The sequence below is a fragment of the Salvia miltiorrhiza genome, chromosome 8 (assembly GCF_028751815.1).
Source record: "Salvia miltiorrhiza cultivar Shanhuang (shh) chromosome 8, IMPLAD_Smil_shh, whole genome shotgun sequence".
Taxonomy (NCBI): Eukaryota; Viridiplantae; Streptophyta; class Magnoliopsida; order Lamiales; family Lamiaceae; genus Salvia; species Salvia miltiorrhiza.
This window is the reverse complement of record NC_080394.1, coordinates 17,279,836-17,286,486: the sequence shown is the minus strand read 5'-3', so window position 1 is coordinate 17,286,486 and position 6,651 is coordinate 17,279,836. Positions and strand designations below refer to the sequence as shown.

Here is a 6,651-nt window from a genome sequence, read left to right as displayed (position 1 = left end):
GAGGAAGTTTGGCATTGTGTTGCAGTAGTTGGCAATGAATGTTCCTGAGAATCTTTTACAATGAAGAGGTTTGTTGGGGAAATTGTAGTAGGCAATGACATTTCCGATGTCACACAACATTAGATTATTTAGAACAGAAAACGAAACCATCTTCAAATTCAACAAGAGATAGATTTTTCCTAATACGAGCCTGCCTGGGCCGACCAACAATTTGATTATTAAGTGAAGCTGCATGAGTGCTATTCCTAATATTCTTTGATCAAAAGAATAATAATATCATTGGAAAGTGTTCATATCATGGGGATGTAGCTCAGATGGTAGAGCGCTCGCTTAGCATGCGAGAGGTACGGGGATCGATACCCCGCATCTCCATTTTTTTGAATTAGTGGTTTTATTTGTTGAGTTATTCTTATTCTTAAAAAATAATACGTCTTGATGCTCCAATTTTTAAAACCACATTTAATAGTGAAATAAGTATCTTATTCTATTCGAGTATATACATGTTATTATTTATGTAATTAAATTAGTATTAGCGTTTTTATTTGTTGAGTTATTTTTAAAAAATAGTTGGATTTTTAATTTGAATTTATAAAAACTATAAATATAATCTGAACATATCTTTGTTATTTACTACTACTAATTTTATGTTATGCATCTTATTCGAGTAGATACATATTATTTATATAAGCATATAATATCACGAAATTTGCCTGAAATCTAATTTCATTTTTTATCAAATATTTTGACATTTGTTCAATTTTCTCATGATTTTTTACCCTAAAATCGAAATCGACGTGGTGCTGATGTGACTTGCCGGCACACGCCATTCCAATAAATTAAACGATGCGTCTCAGTTTAAAAATTAAAACCCTCGTTTCAGCAATCAGCGGCACCCACCAATGGGTAAAGCACCGACACCAACAATCGGCGCACTAGTTTGGAAGACTAGAAACACGAAGCAATCGACGCCACTGGTTTGGAAGACCTCAACGCAAAGACTTCCGCACTGGTCTGGAGAGGAACCCTTTGACAGAGGTGGTGGAAAGGAAAGCAATCGTTTTTTTTTTCCTAGCGCCAAAAGCAATTTTTGACGCCATCGTTGAGGTCACGTTGAGGTAGTGGGCAGCTCTCTCCCCTGACGGTAAGGGGCTAAACGCGATAGGGACGCCATCGATAGGGGGGAATCTGGTACTTAACCCATTAAGAAATAGTAATGTGCCATGTATGTTGGGACAACCCAAAATGAAATTTGTGCCATGAATAATGGGACGGAGGGAGTATGATTTAATATTATATGTATAATTTAAAATTCATATATATTCCACGTCAGTGTTACGTGTAAAATTAAATCCACGTCACTGTTATGTTATTTTTCCGGTCATCGAAAAAAAAATCGTGGGGAAATTGAACAAATGTCAAAGTATTTGATAAAAAAAATAGAATTTTTAAAGATCGTGGGGAAAATGAATTTCAGACAAAGTTCATGATATTATATGCAATTAACCCTTTATATAACTTACTATTAGTGTTTTTACATATTGAGTTATTATTAAAAAAATAGTCAAATTTATATAAATTATTAACATAATTTAAACTATCTCTATTATTTAAATTATAGCATGGGGGTTAAAAGATAAAACTTCTAAGAACATAATACTAATAAATAAATGTCAATCTTAATTACGCAGTAATAATAATAATAATAATAATAATAATAATAATAATAATAATAATAATAATAATAATAATAATAATAATAATAATAATAATAATAATAATAATAATAATCTTCTTTATAATAGGATTAAGCCTTAACCTATGTGGCATATCTAGAATCTCACCATTTCAAAATTTACCATATATAATCTTCATCATTTATTAATTAATAACTAATCTAAAGATTCATTAATCTTAATAAATATAATTAATAATAAATGTATATATATATAATAATAATATTAACTTACATATAATCTAAATTAATAAATTTTACTATTATTTATTTTTTTCGATAAAAATTAGATTTACATGTCTGAGAAGAAAAAAATTATAATTTATATACAATAAATGATTTTAATTGAATGTTAGTGATTAGATGTATATTTGTTAGAGGTAATATATAAATATGGCCACTTTCATATAGTAAAATTAAAATTTGGCCTATGAAATAAAAACATTAAAATTTGGCCAGTTTTTGTGTAAAAGTACAAAATTACCCCTTACATTAAAATTTAAAAAAGGGTTAAGTACCAATTTGCCCCCTATCGATTGCGTCCCTATCGCGTTTAGCACCCTATAGTCAGGGTAAGTGCTGCTTACTACCCCAACGTGGCAAAATCGAAGCAATTTCCCCCCTATCGATAGGGGTCTCCCTCGCGTTTAGCCCCCTAAAGTCAGGGGGGAGAGCTGCCTCAATCGAAAGGTTAGGGGTGCTAAACGCGATAGGGACGCCATCGATAGGGGGCAATCTGATACTTAACCCTTTAAAAAAATTGCCACTTTTCTCACCCTCTCTCTTCTCTCTCTATTGTACACTCATTTTCTCTCTCTTCTATCTCTCTTCTCTCCCTCTCCGGCTCTCCCTCTCTCTCTCGTCCTCGCCACCGCTCCACAGTCGCCGGCCACCGCCTCCGCCTCCGCCGCGAACCACCACCACCGCGACGCACAGCGGCAGAGGATCTCTGGAGGCGGTGGAGGATTTCGAATGCGCCCATGGCGGCTGCGCGCTGACGCACTCTTCCTACGCTGCTCTCGACGGGATCCTCTACTGCAAGCACCACTTCCAGCAGCTTTTCATGGAGAAAGGCAACTACCAGCATGTTATTGAGGCTGCAAGGAAAAGCACCGTCGAGAACGACGCCAACTTCGCTGCCGCCGCCGCCGCCGAGGAAGGAGAGGCGGCGGGTGAAGAGGATGGGGAGGCCAAGGCGGATCCGGATGAGCCGGAGTCTGAGGCCAAGGCGGAAGACTAGTCCTAGAGAGAGAAACAGAGAGAGAGAGAGAGAGGTGATCTCTCTCTTCTATTAATTAATTTTTGGTTGAGTAATTATACAGCAAGATTTTGATTTTCCGAGTTGCTTGGCATTGGTTTTCGACATTTTGGTTTAGGTTTTCAAGCTATAATTATGTTGTTTGTTTTGTTGTAATTCGAATTAACACACATTTTGTGTGGGGATTTTTCCAAGTTTTTGCAGGAATATAAATTGTGTATGCCTTATTCATAAGGAATTATAGTACTCTTTGTATAACTTTTTTTCAAAATAATTAAGTGAGTGACAAGTATATATATGTTGTTTGCTGCTGCTGAAGTAGAAATTTATTGTATTTTGATTGTTGATTTAGAGGAATTGATGTATTTTGATGGTAGATTGAGTTGTTGTATTTTGGTGTTGTACAACAATTTTTTTAATGTTCTTAAATTCACAACCAAATTTATGAATTCACAATTTAATGTTCTTGAATTTACGACCACATTTATGAATTCACAACTAGATTTAAGAATACATTTATGAATTCACAACTAGATTTAAAAATTCACAACCAGGTCGATGAATTCACAACTTAATGTTCTTGAATTCACAACTAGCTCGATGAATTCACAACTTAATATTCTTAAATTTACAACCAAATCTATAAATTCACAATCAAAATAAATTACTGTTTTAATTGTGAATTCAAACTTTAAAAACTCAAATTCACAACTACTTGAATTCACAACCAAAATAAATTCTAGTTGTGAATTAAATTCAGGTTGTGAATTCGACTGATTGTGAATTCTCAACCAACATAAATCTGGTTGTGAATTAAATTTTGGTTGTGAATTCGTTTGGTTGTGAATTAAATTTTGGCTGTGAATTCGACTAGTTGTGAATTCACAAACAAAAAATTATGGTTGTGAATTTGACAGGTTGTGAATTCTCAATTCACAACCAAAAAAATTTGGTTGTGAATTCACACTGGTTGTGAATTGCGGGATTTTTTAAAGGGGTGATGTAAAGTGGACATTTTTTTAATTTTTAATGTGGAAGGGTATTTTGGTAACAGTGGCCATTTTTTTTATGTTTTTATCTTAGTGGACAATTTTTAAATTTACTATTTCGGCTATTTTCAAAATCCACTCTATTTGTTATTAATTTTATATTTCTCAAAAGTGTATATATTATATGTATATGTTGCAATATATTATACTGTATATATATATATATATATATAATATTTATCTTCTTAATTTTCAATAAAATCAATTTTAAATTGAGTTTGAATTGAGACATGCACGTGTATGTAAATTATAAACGGGTTCGGTCATTGATTTACATGTTTTAATAATAAGGCAAATATTCTATAACCCAATTACTTTAAAACAAAATCTTATTTTATGTCTATCAAAATAATTAAAATTTTATTTTTATTTTTTATAAAATATATCCGTACATTTTATTTGTATAGGGAAGAAAAAATATATTTTTCATATCTTAAAACTTTATTTGTTTCAGTTTCGTCAATAATAATAATAATAATAATAATAATAATAATAATAATAATAATAATAATAATAATAATAATAATATGAAATTAGTAATGCATAAACGAAGAATTTAGATAAAGAACAATAGAGGATACGATGTTAAAATACATTACAAATCTTTAATTATGTATTAAATTTATAATAATCTCAATCGAGTGAAGAATTCATATAAATCACCTCATTTCACATTGATTTTTTTTTTTATAAGGTTTCACTAAAATAAAACTTATACAAGAAGAAGCTCTTGCTCTCCAAATTAAAAATTTATACTTAATTGGCAGAATGATTGAGACTAATACAATTTGAATATCTACAAGCGAGATGATTCTCGGAACCCAATTAAATGATGATACTCACAAGTTAAATTTGTTTTTTCAAACTCTAAACGAGATGATTCTTGGAACCCAATTATAATATTTGAAACTAATAATGCATAAAAGTTTGTCAAAATGTTTTCAATTTCCATACAAAATGATATTTACAAGTTAGTTTTGATATTAGAAGTTTACAAGTTCCATATTCGACTGGCTAAAATATATATGTTTCGAAGTAGTTATGATCCTACAAGCTTAAAATGACAATGATCTTTAAAGCTGCACACGAGATAATTTTTGTAACTTAGTTGTGGTCATTAAAAGTTCAAATGAGATGATACTCACAAGTTAAATTTGTTATTTCAAACTCCAAACGAGATGATTCTCGGAACCCAATTATAATATTTGAAGCTAATAATGCATAAAATTTTGAACAAGATTTTTTCAAGTTCCATACAAAATGATGTTTACAAGTTAGTTATGATGTTGGAAGCTCCAAATCATATAATCTCACAAGTCAACTTTGAGTTTTGAAGCTTCAAATAGTGGTGTTAAAAAAATTGATGCATAAAAACTCATTCATTGTATTTTAAAGTTTATACGAGATGATGGTCAAAAGTTTAGTGTTCAAACGTTAGATATCGTCTTTCAGGAGATAGATGATAATATGATCCTGCATAGTTTAGACAAGATGATGCTCAGATGAAAATCTTCAATCTTATATCGACCTTTTCCAAAATATTATTAAATAAAAATTTATATAAAAATAATATTTATTATTCTAATAAAAAATTAACATTTAATTAAAAATATGGTTCAGATTAATATAATTTCAATTATATTACCTAAAATTAAATAAATTTTAAAATAATTTATATATAAATAATTGTTCATATAAAAATAATATTATATAATTTAAATAATAATATAAAATAACACTACTACAAAAGTTTACATACATAACAGTGCATAGATAACGGTTTTTTTCAAAAATCGTTATGTATGAGCGCACTTTTAGGAATAGATAACGGTTTTAGAAAAATCCGTTATCTATGTAGTGTTGTCTATATGCATAGATAACGGTTTTTGAAAAACCGTTATGTTTTTGCGTTATCTATTAGTTGCATACATAACGGTATTACAAAACCGTTAAGCCACCGTTATCTATGACCATCTTTTATAACGGTTTATTCATAACGTTAAAGAACCGTTATGTATAAGAGTCATTTACAACGGTTTTGGAACCGTTATATTTGAGCGTATCTAAAAACTGTTATGTATAATTTTTTTTAATTTTTTTAATTTTTTTTAATTTTTTTAAAACTTATATTATGTAACACCCTAATCTAATTAAGGAGTTAAATATAAAATTTAAATAAATATTTAATGCGGAAGTCCTTTAAAATAATTTAAAACTCACTTTTAAAATAAATATTTTCGAAAATAATTTTAAGAAAAAGAAATCTTTAAATAAAATTGGTTTTTAAAGCACTTTTAAAACGATTGATAAGATATCAAAATTTTCAATAATGTATTCAAATATAAAACTTGATTTTGAATTCATAAATTTAAACAACTTTATTTTCAAAGCACGACATGAAGATGTCAGAAAAATAATTAACTAATTAATAAAACTTTTACTAAAGAAAAACTCTAAGTATAAAATAATATCTTTTTAGCAGCGGAAAATATAACAAAATAAAATCTTTATATGATTAAAAATTATGTATGTATCCATGTATATATTTTCGTAAAGATGTAAATTCTTAAATAAATATTTGAAATGAATTTAAATATAAATTAAACAAGTCA

The 6,651-nt window shown here is 29.4% G+C and overlaps 1 non-coding gene across 1 annotated transcript; it reads left to right on the top strand.

Moving 5' to 3' along the window:
* Nucleotides 1–299: 299 nt before the first annotated feature.
* On the top strand, nucleotides 300–372 carry TRNAA-AGC (transfer RNA alanine (anticodon AGC)). The gene has a single exon. It is a non-coding gene; the product is annotated as a tRNA-Ala (tRNA).
* The last annotated feature ends 6,279 nt before the right edge of the window (nucleotides 373–6,651 follow it).